General features: G+C 47.8%; 19 non-coding genes across 19 annotated transcripts; all 19 read right to left on the bottom strand.

The window, feature by feature from the left end:
• Positions 1 to 80: 80 nt before the first annotated feature.
• On the bottom strand, positions 81 to 244 carry LOC142722418 (U1 spliceosomal RNA). The gene has a single exon (XR_012874716.1). It is a non-coding gene; the product is annotated as a U1 spliceosomal RNA (small nuclear RNA).
• Positions 245 to 837: 593 nt separating this feature from the next.
• Positions 838 to 1001, bottom strand: LOC142722417 (U1 spliceosomal RNA). The gene has a single exon (XR_012874715.1). It is a non-coding gene; the product is annotated as a U1 spliceosomal RNA (small nuclear RNA).
• Positions 1002 to 1488: 487 nt separating this feature from the next.
• LOC142722415 (U1 spliceosomal RNA) lies at positions 1489 to 1652 on the bottom strand. The gene has a single exon (XR_012874713.1). It is a non-coding gene; the product is annotated as a U1 spliceosomal RNA (small nuclear RNA).
• A 483-nt stretch (positions 1653 to 2135) lies between these two features.
• LOC142722414 (U1 spliceosomal RNA) lies at positions 2136 to 2299 on the bottom strand. The gene has a single exon (XR_012874712.1). It is a non-coding gene; the product is annotated as a U1 spliceosomal RNA (small nuclear RNA).
• A 483-nt stretch (positions 2300 to 2782) lies between these two features.
• LOC142722413 (U1 spliceosomal RNA) lies at positions 2783 to 2946 on the bottom strand. Its single transcript, XR_012874711.1, has one exon. It is a non-coding gene; the product is annotated as a U1 spliceosomal RNA (small nuclear RNA).
• A 483-nt stretch (positions 2947 to 3429) lies between these two features.
• LOC142722412 (U1 spliceosomal RNA) lies at positions 3430 to 3593 on the bottom strand. Its single transcript, XR_012874710.1, has one exon. It is a non-coding gene; the product is annotated as a U1 spliceosomal RNA (small nuclear RNA).
• Positions 3594 to 4072: 479 nt separating this feature from the next.
• LOC142722410 (U1 spliceosomal RNA) lies at positions 4073 to 4236 on the bottom strand. The gene has a single exon (XR_012874709.1). It is a non-coding gene; the product is annotated as a U1 spliceosomal RNA (small nuclear RNA).
• A 593-nt stretch (positions 4237 to 4829) lies between these two features.
• Positions 4830 to 4993, bottom strand: LOC142722409 (U1 spliceosomal RNA). The gene has a single exon (XR_012874708.1). It is a non-coding gene; the product is annotated as a U1 spliceosomal RNA (small nuclear RNA).
• A 487-nt stretch (positions 4994 to 5480) lies between these two features.
• LOC142722408 (U1 spliceosomal RNA) lies at positions 5481 to 5644 on the bottom strand. The gene has a single exon (XR_012874707.1). It is a non-coding gene; the product is annotated as a U1 spliceosomal RNA (small nuclear RNA).
• Positions 5645 to 6127: 483 nt separating this feature from the next.
• On the bottom strand, positions 6128 to 6291 carry LOC142722407 (U1 spliceosomal RNA). Its single transcript, XR_012874706.1, has one exon. It is a non-coding gene; the product is annotated as a U1 spliceosomal RNA (small nuclear RNA).
• A 483-nt stretch (positions 6292 to 6774) lies between these two features.
• On the bottom strand, positions 6775 to 6938 carry LOC142722406 (U1 spliceosomal RNA). Its single transcript, XR_012874705.1, has one exon. It is a non-coding gene; the product is annotated as a U1 spliceosomal RNA (small nuclear RNA).
• Positions 6939 to 7531: 593 nt separating this feature from the next.
• Positions 7532 to 7695, bottom strand: LOC142722405 (U1 spliceosomal RNA). The gene has a single exon (XR_012874704.1). It is a non-coding gene; the product is annotated as a U1 spliceosomal RNA (small nuclear RNA).
• A 487-nt stretch (positions 7696 to 8182) lies between these two features.
• LOC142722403 (U1 spliceosomal RNA) lies at positions 8183 to 8346 on the bottom strand. The gene has a single exon (XR_012874702.1). It is a non-coding gene; the product is annotated as a U1 spliceosomal RNA (small nuclear RNA).
• A 593-nt stretch (positions 8347 to 8939) lies between these two features.
• On the bottom strand, positions 8940 to 9103 carry LOC142722402 (U1 spliceosomal RNA). The gene has a single exon (XR_012874701.1). It is a non-coding gene; the product is annotated as a U1 spliceosomal RNA (small nuclear RNA).
• Positions 9104 to 9590: 487 nt separating this feature from the next.
• LOC142722401 (U1 spliceosomal RNA) lies at positions 9591 to 9754 on the bottom strand. The gene has a single exon (XR_012874700.1). It is a non-coding gene; the product is annotated as a U1 spliceosomal RNA (small nuclear RNA).
• Positions 9755 to 10237: 483 nt separating this feature from the next.
• LOC142722399 (U1 spliceosomal RNA) lies at positions 10238 to 10401 on the bottom strand. Its single transcript, XR_012874699.1, has one exon. It is a non-coding gene; the product is annotated as a U1 spliceosomal RNA (small nuclear RNA).
• A 483-nt stretch (positions 10402 to 10884) lies between these two features.
• LOC142722398 (U1 spliceosomal RNA) lies at positions 10885 to 11048 on the bottom strand. Its single transcript, XR_012874698.1, has one exon. It is a non-coding gene; the product is annotated as a U1 spliceosomal RNA (small nuclear RNA).
• A 483-nt stretch (positions 11049 to 11531) lies between these two features.
• On the bottom strand, positions 11532 to 11695 carry LOC142722397 (U1 spliceosomal RNA). The gene has a single exon (XR_012874697.1). It is a non-coding gene; the product is annotated as a U1 spliceosomal RNA (small nuclear RNA).
• Positions 11696 to 12178: 483 nt separating this feature from the next.
• Positions 12179 to 12342, bottom strand: LOC142722396 (U1 spliceosomal RNA). Its single transcript, XR_012874696.1, has one exon. It is a non-coding gene; the product is annotated as a U1 spliceosomal RNA (small nuclear RNA).
• Between the last annotated feature and the right edge of the window lie 93 nt (positions 12343 to 12435).

Here is a 12435-nt window from a genome sequence, read left to right as displayed (position 1 = left end):
CGATCGATCGATCTAGCAAGTATCTCTGACTAGTAATAGTCAGCATTGAATAATAAGCACTGTTTTTCACCAGAGTAAATCAGGGGAAAGCGCGAACGCAGTCCCCCACTACCACAAATTATGCAGTCGAGTTTCCCGCATTTGGGGAAATCGCAGGGGTCAGCACACCCGAAGTGCAATGGATGAGCCTCACCCTGGGAGAACCACCTTAGTGATCATGGTATCTCCCCTGCCAGGTAAGTATGAGTTGCATAGCGCCTGCCAGACAGGCTCCCCTCACAAGAGGCCCTACTAAGTCGCTGAGGATTTTTCCTGGTTTTTGGTCCGAAGCAGGCCAAAGATCACCTGTCTGCATCCAACTGCGCCAAAAAACGGATGCACCTCATTGTACGGAGCCGGGGGTGTGCAGGCACCCCAAATTCCATAAGACACAGGCTCAAGTCTAAGCACTTCCAAGATGCACAGCAACCAGGGTATTAGCATATGGGGCGGCGGCTTCTGGTCAGAGCATTGCCGTGCCGATGAAGCATTCCCCACAGTTGCATGCCGTCACCTGTGAGACAGAGAGGAAGGATAGGTTAGGTTAGGGAAAGGCTCGCCATGCCCTGACTTCTTGAAGCCCAGCAGAAAAAGAATCTTCACTGATCACACTGTTGTTCATCCACGAGGGGGAGACAAAGGCTGCGTATACAGCTAAATATAAAGAGATAATATACCACATTTTGGATTGAAAAACAGCTTTGTTGACAATCGGTGGTTAAATCACAAGCATACAAGTACCTCTGACTAGTAACAGTCAGCATTGAATAATAAGCACTGTTTTTCACCAGAGTAAATCAGGGGAAAGCGCGAACGCAGTCCCCCACTACCACAAATTATGCAGTCGAGTTTCCCGCATTTGGGGAAATCGCAGGGGTCAGCACACCCGAAGTGCAATGGATGAGCCTCACCCTGGGAGAACCACCTTAGTGATCATGGTATCTCCCCTGCCAGGTAAGTATGAGTTGCATAGCGCCTGCCAGACAGGCTCCCCTCACAAGAGGCCCTACTAAGTCGCTGAGGATTTTTCCTGGTTTTTGGTCCGAAGCAGGCCAAAGATCACCTGTCTGCATCCACCTTTTTGGATTGAAAACAGCTTTGTTAACAATCAGTGGTCAAATCACAAGCATACAGTATACCGTCAACCAGCCCAATCAATCAATCAATCAATATCTTTGAAACAGGCTCAAAGTAGCACAACATAGTACAGCAAAGGCACAGGTCCTACACTTTACGTTACACTCTGCACTAACATTCAGATAAAGCATCACATAGGAAAGCCACAAAACCAAAGGCAGCTGATAAGGGAGAGAGGAGTATCCAATCCTCTTGGCCACCCAGAGGTCAATTGATGGCTGGCTCGCTCGATCGATCGATCGATCTAGCAAGTATCTCTGACTAGTAATAGTCAGCATTGAATAATAAGCACTGTTTTTCACCAGAGTAAATCAGGGGAAAGCGCGAACGCAGTCCCCCACTACCACAAATTATGCAGTCGAGTTTCCCGCATTTGGGGAAATCGCAGGGGTCAGCACACCCGAAGTGCAATGGATGAGCCTCACCCTGGGAGAACCACCTTAGTGATCATGGTATCTCCCCTGCCAGGTAAGTATGAGTTGCATAGCGCCTGCCAGACAGGCTCCCCTCACAAGAGGCCCTACTAAGTCGCTGAGGATTTTTCCTGGTTTTTGGTCCGAAGCAGGCCAAAGATCACCTGTCTGCATCCACCTTTTTGGATTGAAAACAGCTTTGTTAACAATCAGTGGTCAAATCACAAGCATACAGTATACCGTCAACCAGCCCAATCAATCAATCAATCAATATCTTTGAAACAGGCTCAAAGTAGCACAACATAGTACAGCAAAGGCACAGGTCCTACACTTTACGTTACACTCTGCACTAACATTCAGATAAAGCATCACATAGGAAAGCCACAAAACCAAAGGCAGCTGATAAGGGAGAGAGGAGTATCCAATCCTCTTGGCCACCCAGAGGTCAATTGATGGCTGGCTCGCTCGATCGATCGATCTAGCAAGTATCTCTGACTAGTAATAGTCAGCATTGAATAATAAGCACTGTTTTTCACCAGAGTAAATCAGGGGAAAGCGCGAACGCAGTCCCCCACTACCACAAATTATGCAGTCGAGTTTCCCGCATTTGGGGAAATCGCAGGGGTCAGCACACCCGAAGTGCAATGGATGAGCCTCACCCTGGGAGAACCACCTTAGTGATCATGGTATCTCCCCTGCCAGGTAAGTATGAGTTGCATAGCGCCTGCCAGACAGGCTCCCCTCACAAGAGGCCCTACTAAGTCGCTGAGGATTTTTCCTGGTTTTTGGTCCGAAGCAGGCCAAAGATCACCTGTCTGCATCCACCTTTTTGGATTGAAAACAGCTTTGTTAACAATCAGTGGTCAAATCACAAGCATACAGTATACCGTCAACCAGCCCAATCAATCAATCAATCAATATCTTTGAAACAGGCTCAAAGTAGCACAACATAGTACAGCAAAGGCACAGGTCCTACACTTTACGTTACACTCTGCACTAACATTCAGATAAAGCATCACATAGGAAAGCCACAAAACCAAAGGCAGCTGATAAGGGAGAGAGGAGTATCCAATCCTCTTGGCCACCCAGAGGTCAATTGATGGCTGGCTCGCTCGATCGATCGATCTAGCAAGTATCTCTGACTAGTAATAGTCAGCATTGAATAATAAGCACTGTTTTTCACCAGAGTAAATCAGGGGAAAGCGCGAACGCAGTCCCCCACTACCACAAATTATGCAGTCGAGTTTCCCGCATTTGGGGAAATCGCAGGGGTCAGCACACCCGAAGTGCAATGGATGAGCCTCACCCTGGGAGAACCACCTTAGTGATCATGGTATCTCCCCTGCCAGGTAAGTATGAGTTGCATAGCGCCTGCCAGACAGGCTCCCCTCACAAGAGGCCCTACTAAGTCGCTGAGGATTTTTCCTGGTTTTTGGTCCGAAGCAGGCCAAAGATCACCTGTCTGCATCCACCTTTTTGGATTGAAAACAGCTTTGTTAACAATCAGTGGTCAAATCACAAGCATACAGTATACCGTCAACCAGCCCAATCAATCAATCAATCAATATCTTTGAAACAGGCTCAAAGTAGCACAACATAGTACAGCAAAGGCACAGGTCCTACACTTTACGTTACACTCTGCACTAACATTCAGATAAAGCATCACATAGGAAAGCCACAAAACCAAAGGCAGCTGATAAGGGAGAGAGGAGTATCCAATCCTCTTGGCCACCCAGAGGTCAATTGATGGCTGGCTCGCTCGATCGATCGATCTAGCAAGTATCTCTGACTAGTAATAGTCAGCATTGAATAATAAGCACTGTTTTTCACCAGAGTAAATCAGGGGAAAGCGCGAACGCAGTCCCCCACTACCACAAATTATGCAGTCGAGTTTCCCGCATTTGGGGAAATCGCAGGGGTCAGCACACCCGAAGTGCAATGGATGAGCCTCACCCTGGGAGAACCACCTTAGTGATCATGGTATCTCCCCTGCCAGGTAAGTATGAGTTGCATAGCGCCTGCCAGACAGGCTCCCCTCACAAGAGGCCCTACTAAGTCGCTGAGGATTTTTCCTGGTTTTTGGTCCGAAGCAGGCCAAAGATCACCTGTCTGCATCCACCTTTTTGGATTGAAAACAGCTTTGTTAACAATCAGTGGTCAAATCACAAGCATACAGTATACCGTCAACCAGCCCAATCAATCAATCAATCAATATCTTTGAAACAGGCTCAAAGTAGCACAACATAGTACAGCAAAGGCACAGGTCCTACACTTTACGTTACACTCTGCACTAACATTGAGATAAAGCATCACATAGGAAAGCCACAAAACCAAAGGCAGCTGATAAGGGAGAGAGGAGTATCCAATCCTCTTGGCCACCCAGAGGTCAATTGATGGCTGGCTCGATCGATCGATCTAGCAAGTATCTCTGACTAGTAATAGTCAGCATTGAATAATAAGCACTGTTTTTCACCAGAGTAAATCAGGGGAAAGCGCGAACGCAGTCCCCCACTACCACAAATTATGCAGTCGAGTTTCCCGCATTTGGGGAAATCGCAGGGGTCAGCACACCCGAAGTGCAATGGATGAGCCTCACCCTGGGAGAACCACCTTAGTGATCATGGTATCTCCCCTGCCAGGTAAGTATGAGTTGCATAGCGCCTGCCAGACAGGCTCCCCTCACAAGAGGCCCTACTAAGTCGCTGAGGATTTTTCCTGGTTTTTGGTCCGAAGCAGGCCAAAGATCACCTGTCTGCATCCAACTGCGCCAAAAAACGGATGCACCTCATTGTACGGAGCCGGGGGTGTGCAGGCACCCCAAATTCCATAAGACACAGGCTCAAGTCTAAGCACTTCCAAGATGCACAGCAACCAGGGTATTAGCATATGGGGCGGCGGCTTCTGGTCAGAGCATTGCCGTGCCGATGAAGCATTCCCCACAGTTGCATGCCGTCACCTGTGAGACAGAGAGGAAGGATAGGTTAGGTTAGGGAAAGGCTCGCCATGCCCTGACTTCTTGAAGCCCAGCAGAAAAAGAATCTTCACTGATCACACTGTTGTTCATCCACGAGGGGGAGACAAAGGCTGCGTATACAGCTAAATATAAAGAGATAATATACCACATTTTGGATTGAAAAACAGCTTTGTTGACAATCGGTGGTTAAATCACAAGCATACAAGTACCTCTGACTAGTAACAGTCAGCATTGAATAATAAGCACTGTTTTTCACCAGAGTAAATCAGGGGAAAGCGCGAACGCAGTCCCCCACTACCACAAATTATGCAGTCGAGTTTCCCGCATTTGGGGAAATCGCAGGGGTCAGCACACCCGAAGTGCAATGGATGAGCCTCACCCTGGGAGAACCACCTTAGTGATCATGGTATCTCCCCTGCCAGGTAAGTATGAGTTGCATAGCGCCTGCCAGACAGGCTCCCCTCACAAGAGGCCCTACTAAGTCGCTGAGGATTTTTCCTGGTTTTTGGTCCGAAGCAGGCCAAAGATCACCTGTCTGCATCCACCTTTTTGGATTGAAAACAGCTTTGTTAACAATCAGTGGTCAAATCACAAGCATACAGTATACCGTCAACCAGCCCAATCAATCAATCAATCAATATCTTTGAAACAGGCTCAAAGTAGCACAACATAGTACAGCAAAGGCACAGGTCCTACACTTTACGTTACACTCTGCACTAACATTCAGATAAAGCATCACATAGGAAAGCCACAAAACCAAAGGCAGCTGATAAGGGAGAGAGGAGTATCCAATCCTCTTGGCCACCCAGAGGTCAATTGATGGCTGGCTCAATCGATCGATCGATCGATCTAGCAAGTATCTCTGACTAGTAATAGTCAGCATTGAATAATAAGCACTGTTTTTCACCAGAGTAAATCAGGGGAAAGCGCGAACGCAGTCCCCCACTACCACAAATTATGCAGTCGAGTTTCCCGCATTTGGGGAAATCGCAGGGGTCAGCACACCCGAAGTGCAATGGATGAGCCTCACCCTGGGAGAACCACCTTAGTGATCATGGTATCTCCCCTGCCAGGTAAGTATGAGTTGCATAGCGCCTGCCAGACAGGCTCCCCTCACAAGAGGCCCTACTAAGTCGCTGAGGATTTTTCCTGGTTTTTGGTCCGAAGCAGGCCAAAGATCACCTGTCTGCATCCACCTTTTTGGATTGAAAACAGCTTTGTTAACAATCAGTGGTCAAATCACAAGCATACAGTATACCGTCAACCAGCCCAATCAATCAATCAATCAATATCTTTGAAACAGGCTCAAAGTAGCACAACATAGTACAGCAAAGGCACAGGTCCTACACTTTACGTTACACTCTGCACTAACATTCAGATAAAGCATCACATAGGAAAGCCACAAAACCAAAGGCAGCTGATAAGGGAGAGAGGAGTATCCAATCCTCTTGGCCACCCAGAGGTCAATTGATGGCTGGCTCGCTCGATCGATCGATCTAGCAAGTATCTCTGACTAGTAATAGTCAGCATTGAATAATAAGCACTGTTTTTCACCAGAGTAAATCAGGGGAAAGCGCGAACGCAGTCCCCCACTACCACAAATTATGCAGTCGAGTTTCCCGCATTTGGGGAAATCGCAGGGGTCAGCACACCCGAAGTGCAATGGATGAGCCTCACCCTGGGAGAACCACCTTAGTGATCATGGTATCTCCCCTGCCAGGTAAGTATGAGTTGCATAGCGCCTGCCAGACAGGCTCCCCTCACAAGAGGCCCTACTAAGTCGCTGAGGATTTTTCCTGGTTTTTGGTCCGAAGCAGGCCAAAGATCACCTGTCTGCATCCACCTTTTTGGATTGAAAACAGCTTTGTTAACAATCAGTGGTCAAATCACAAGCATACAGTATACCGTCAACCAGCCCAATCAATCAATCAATCAATATCTTTGAAACAGGCTCAAAGTAGCACAACATAGTACAGCAAAGGCACAGGTCCTACACTTTACGTTACACTCTGCACTAACATTGAGATAAAGCATCACATAGGAAAGCCACAAAACCAAAGGCAGCTGATAAGGGAGAGAGGAGTATCCAATCCTCTTGGCCACCCAGAGGTCAATTGATGGCTGGCTCGCTCGATCGATCGATCTAGCAAGTATCTCTGACTAGTAATAGTCAGCATTGAATAATAAGCACTGTTTTTCACCAGAGTAAATCAGGGGAAAGCGCGAACGCAGTCCCCCACTACCACAAATTATGCAGTCGAGTTTCCCGCATTTGGGGAAATCGCAGGGGTCAGCACACCCGAAGTGCAATGGATGAGCCTCACCCTGGGAGAACCACCTTAGTGATCATGGTATCTCCCCTGCCAGGTAAGTATGAGTTGCATAGCGCCTGCCAGACAGGCTCCCCTCACAAGAGGCCCTACTAAGTCGCTGAGGATTTTTCCTGGTTTTTGGTCCGAAGCAGGCCAAAGATCACCTGTCTGCATCCAACTGCGCCAAAAAACGGATGCACCTCATTGTACGGAGCCGGGGGTGTGCAGGCACCCCAAATTCCATAAGACACAGGCTCAAGTCTAAGCACTTCCAAGATGCACAGCAACCAGGGTATTAGCATATGGGGCGGCGGCTTCTGGTCAGAGCATTGCCGTGCCGATGAAGCATTCCCCACAGTTGCATGCCGTCACCTGTGAGACAGAGAGGAAGGATAGGTTAGGTTAGGGAAAGGCTCGCCATGCCCTGACTTCTTGAAGCCCAGCAGAAAAAGAATCTTCACTGATCACACTGTTGTTCATCCACGAGGGGGAGACAAAGGCTGCGTATACAGCTAAATATAAAGAGATAATATACCACATTTTGGATTGAAAAACAGCTTTGTTGACAATCGGTGGTTAAATCACAAGCATACAAGTACCTCTGACTAGTAACAGTCAGCATTGAATAATAAGCACTGTTTTTCACCAGAGTAAATCAGGGGAAAGCGCGAACGCAGTCCCCCACTACCACAAATTATGCAGTCGAGTTTCCCGCATTTGGGGAAATCGCAGGGGTCAGCACACCCGAAGTGCAATGGATGAGCCTCACCCTGGGAGAACCACCTTAGTGATCATGGTATCTCCCCTGCCAGGTAAGTATGAGTTGCATAGCGCCTGCCAGACAGGCTCCCCTCACAAGAGGCCCTACTAAGTCGCTGAGGATTTTTCCTGGTTTTTGGTCCGAAGCAGGCCAAAGATCACCTGTCTGCATCCACCTTTTTGGATTGAAAACAGCTTTGTTAACAATCAGTGGTCAAATCACAAGCATACAGTATACCGTCAACCAGCCCAATCAATCAATCAATCAATATCTTTGAAACAGGCTCAAAGTAGCACAACATAGTACAGCAAAGGCACAGGTCCTACACTTTACGTTACACTCTGCACTAACATTCAGATAAAGCATCACATAGGAAAGCCACAAAACCAAAGGCAGCTGATAAGGGAGAGAGGAGTATCCAATCCTCTTGGCCACCCAGAGGTCAATTGATGGCTGGCTCAATCGATCGATCGATCGATCTAGCAAGTATCTCTGACTAGTAATAGTCAGCATTGAATAATAAGCACTGTTTTTCACCAGAGTAAATCAGGGGAAAGCGCGAACGCAGTCCCCCACTACCACAAATTATGCAGTCGAGTTTCCCGCATTTGGGGAAATCGCAGGGGTCAGCACACCCGAAGTGCAATGGATGAGCCTCACCCTGGGAGAACCACCTTAGTGATCATGGTATCTCCCCTGCCAGGTAAGTATGAGTTGCATAGCGCCTGCCAGACAGGCTCCCCTCACAAGAGGCCCTACTAAGTCGCTGAGGATTTTTCCTGGTTTTTGGTCCGAAGCAGGCCAAAGATCACCTGTCTGCATCCAACTGCGCCAAAAAACGGATGCACCTCATTGTACGGAGCCGGGGGTGTGCAGGCACCCCAAATTCCATAAGACACAGGCTCAAGTCTAAGCACTTCCAAGATGCACAGCAACCAGGGTATTAGCATATGGGGCGGCGGCTTCTGGTCAGAGCATTGCCGTGCCGATGAAGCATTCCCCACAGTTGCATGCCGTCACCTGTGAGACAGAGAGGAAGGATAGGTTAGGTTAGGGAAAGGCTCGCCATGCCCTGACTTCTTGAAGCCCAGCAGAAAAAGAATCTTCACTGATCACACTGTTGTTCATCCACGAGGGGGAGACAAAGGCTGCGTATACAGCTAAATATAAAGAGATAATATACCACATTTTGGATTGAAAAACAGCTTTGTTGACAATCGGTGGTTAAATCACAAGCATACAAGTACCTCTGACTAGTAACAGTCAGCATTGAATAATAAGCACTGTTTTTCACCAGAGTAAATCAGGGGAAAGCGCGAACGCAGTCCCCCACTACCACAAATTATGCAGTCGAGTTTCCCGCATTTGGGGAAATCGCAGGGGTCAGCACACCCGAAGTGCAATGGATGAGCCTCACCCTGGGAGAACCACCTTAGTGATCATGGTATCTCCCCTGCCAGGTAAGTATGAGTTGCATAGCGCCTGCCAGACAGGCTCCCCTCACAAGAGGCCCTACTAAGTCGCTGAGGATTTTTCCTGGTTTTTGGTCCGAAGCAGGCCAAAGATCACCTGTCTGCATCCACCTTTTTGGATTGAAAACAGCTTTGTTAACAATCAGTGGTCAAATCACAAGCATACAGTATACCGTCAACCAGCCCAATCAATCAATCAATCAATATCTTTGAAACAGGCTCAAAGTAGCACAACATAGTACAGCAAAGGCACAGGTCCTACACTTTACGTTACACTCTGCACTAACATTCAGATAAAGCATCACATAGGAAAGCCACAAAACCAAAGGCAGCTGATAAGGGAGAGAGGAGTATCCAATCCTCTTGGCCACCCAGAGGTCAATTGATGGCTGGCTCGCTCGATCGATCGATCGATCTAGCAAGTATCTCTGACTAGTAATAGTCAGCATTGAATAATAAGCACTGTTTTTCACCAGAGTAAATCAGGGGAAAGCGCGAACGCAGTCCCCCACTACCACAAATTATGCAGTCGAGTTTCCCGCATTTGGGGAAATCGCAGGGGTCAGCACACCCGAAGTGCAATGGATGAGCCTCACCCTGGGAGAACCACCTTAGTGATCATGGTATCTCCCCTGCCAGGTAAGTATGAGTTGCATAGCGCCTGCCAGACAGGCTCCCCTCACAAGAGGCCCTACTAAGTCGCTGAGGATTTTTCCTGGTTTTTGGTCCGAAGCAGGCCAAAGATCACCTGTCTGCATCCACCTTTTTGGATTGAAAACAGCTTTGTTAACAATCAGTGGTCAAATCACAAGCATACAGTATACCGTCAACCAGCCCAATCAATCAATCAATCAATATCTTTGAAACAGGCTCAAAGTAGCACAACATAGTACAGCAAAGGCACAGGTCCTACACTTTACGTTACACTCTGCACTAACATTCAGATAAAGCATCACATAGGAAAGCCACAAAACCAAAGGCAGCTGATAAGGGAGAGAGGAGTATCCAATCCTCTTGGCCACCCAGAGGTCAATTGATGGCTGGCTCGCTCGATCGATCGATCTAGCAAGTATCTCTGACTAGTAATAGTCAGCATTGAATAATAAGCACTGTTTTTCACCAGAGTAAATCAGGGGAAAGCGCGAACGCAGTCCCCCACTACCACAAATTATGCAGTCGAGTTTCCCGCATTTGGGGAAATCGCAGGGGTCAGCACACCCGAAGTGCAATGGATGAGCCTCACCCTGGGAGAACCACCTTAGTGATCATGGTATCTCCCCTGCCAGGTAAGTATGAGTTGCATAGCGCCTGCCAGACAGGCTCCCCTCACAAGAGGCCCTACTAAGTCGCTGAGGATTTTTCCTGGTTTTTGGTCCGAAGCAGGCCAAAGATCACCTGTCTGCATCCACCTTTTTGGATTGAAAACAGCTTTGTTAACAATCAGTGGTCAAATCACAAGCATACAGTATACCGTCAACCAGCCCAATCAATCAATCAATCAATATCTTTGAAACAGGCTCAAAGTAGCACAACATAGTACAGCAAAGGCACAGGTCCTACACTTTACGTTACACTCTGCACTAACATTCAGATAAAGCATCACATAGGAAAGCCACAAAACCAAAGGCAGCTGATAAGGGAGAGAGGAGTATCCAATCCTCTTGGCCACCCAGAGGTCAATTGATGGCTGGCTCGCTCGATCGATCGATCTAGCAAGTATCTCTGACTAGTAATAGTCAGCATTGAATAATAAGCACTGTTTTTCACCAGAGTAAATCAGGGGAAAGCGCGAACGCAGTCCCCCACTACCACAAATTATGCAGTCGAGTTTCCCGCATTTGGGGAAATCGCAGGGGTCAGCACACCCGAAGTGCAATGGATGAGCCTCACCCTGGGAGAACCACCTTAGTGATCATGGTATCTCCCCTGCCAGGTAAGTATGAGTTGCATAGCGCCTGCCAGACAGGCTCCCCTCACAAGAGGCCCTACTAAGTCGCTGAGGATTTTTCCTGGTTTTTGGTCCGAAGCAGGCCAAAGATCACCTGTCTGCATCCACCTTTTTGGATTGAAAACAGCTTTGTTAACAATCAGTGGTCAAATCACAAGCATACAGTATACCGTCAACCAGCCCAATCAATCAATCAATCAATATCTTTGAAACAGGCTCAAAGTAGCACAACATAGTACAGCAAAGGCACAGGTCCTACACTTTACGTTACACTCTGCACTAACATTCAGATAAAGCATCACATAGGAAAGCCACAAAACCAAAGGCAGCTGATAAGGGAGAGAGGAGTATCCAATCCTCTTGGCCACCCAGAGGTCAATTGATGGCTGGCTCGCTCGATCGATCGATCTAGCAAGTATCTCTGACTAGTAATAGTCAGCATTGAATAATAAGCACTGTTTTTCACCAGAGTAAATCAGGGGAAAGCGCGAACGCAGTCCCCCACTACCACAAATTATGCAGTCGAGTTTCCCGCATTTGGGGAAATCGCAGGGGTCAGCACACCCGAAGTGCAATGGATGAGCCTCACCCTGGGAGAACCACCTTAGTGATCATGGTATCTCCCCTGCCAGGTAAGTATGAGTTGCATAGCGCCTGCCAGACAGGCTCCCCTCACAAGAGGCCCTACTAAGTCGCTGAGGATTTTTCCTGGTTTTTGGTCCGAAGCAGGCCAAAGATCACCTGTCTGCATCCACCTTTTTGGATTGAAAACAGCTTTGTTAACAATCAGTGGTCAAATCACAAGCATACAGTATACCGTCAACCAGCCCAATCAATCAATCAATCAATATCTTTGAAACAGGCTCAAAGTAGCACAACATAGTACAGCAAAGGCACAGGTCCTACACTTTACGTTACACTCTGCACTAACATTGAGATAAAGCATCACATAGGAAAGCCACAAAACCAAAGGCAGCTGATAAGGGAGAGAGGAGTATCCAATCCTCTTGGCCACCCAGAGGTCAATTGATGGCTGGCTCGCTCGATCGATCGATCTAGCAAGTATCTCTGACTAGTAATAGTCAGCATTGAATAATAAGCACTGTTTTTCACCAGAGTAAATCAGGGGAAAGCGCGAACGCAGTCCCCCACTACCACAAATTATGCAGTCGAGTTTCCCGCATTTGGGGAAATCGCAGGGGTCAGCACACCCGAAGTGCAATGGATGAGCCTCACCCTGGGAGAACCACCTTAGTGATCATGGTATCTCCCCTGCCAGGTAAGTATGAGTTGCATAGCGCCTGCCAGACAGGCTCCCCTCACAAGAGGCCCTACTAAGTCGCTGAGGATTTTTCCTGGTTTTTGGTCCGAAGCAGGCCA

This window comes from Rhinoderma darwinii, unplaced genomic scaffold, assembly GCF_050947455.1.
Source record: "Rhinoderma darwinii isolate aRhiDar2 unplaced genomic scaffold, aRhiDar2.hap1 Scaffold_536, whole genome shotgun sequence".
Classification (NCBI taxonomy): Eukaryota; Metazoa; Chordata; class Amphibia; order Anura; family Rhinodermatidae; genus Rhinoderma; species Rhinoderma darwinii.
This window is presented reverse-complemented; position numbering and strand designations above follow the sequence as displayed.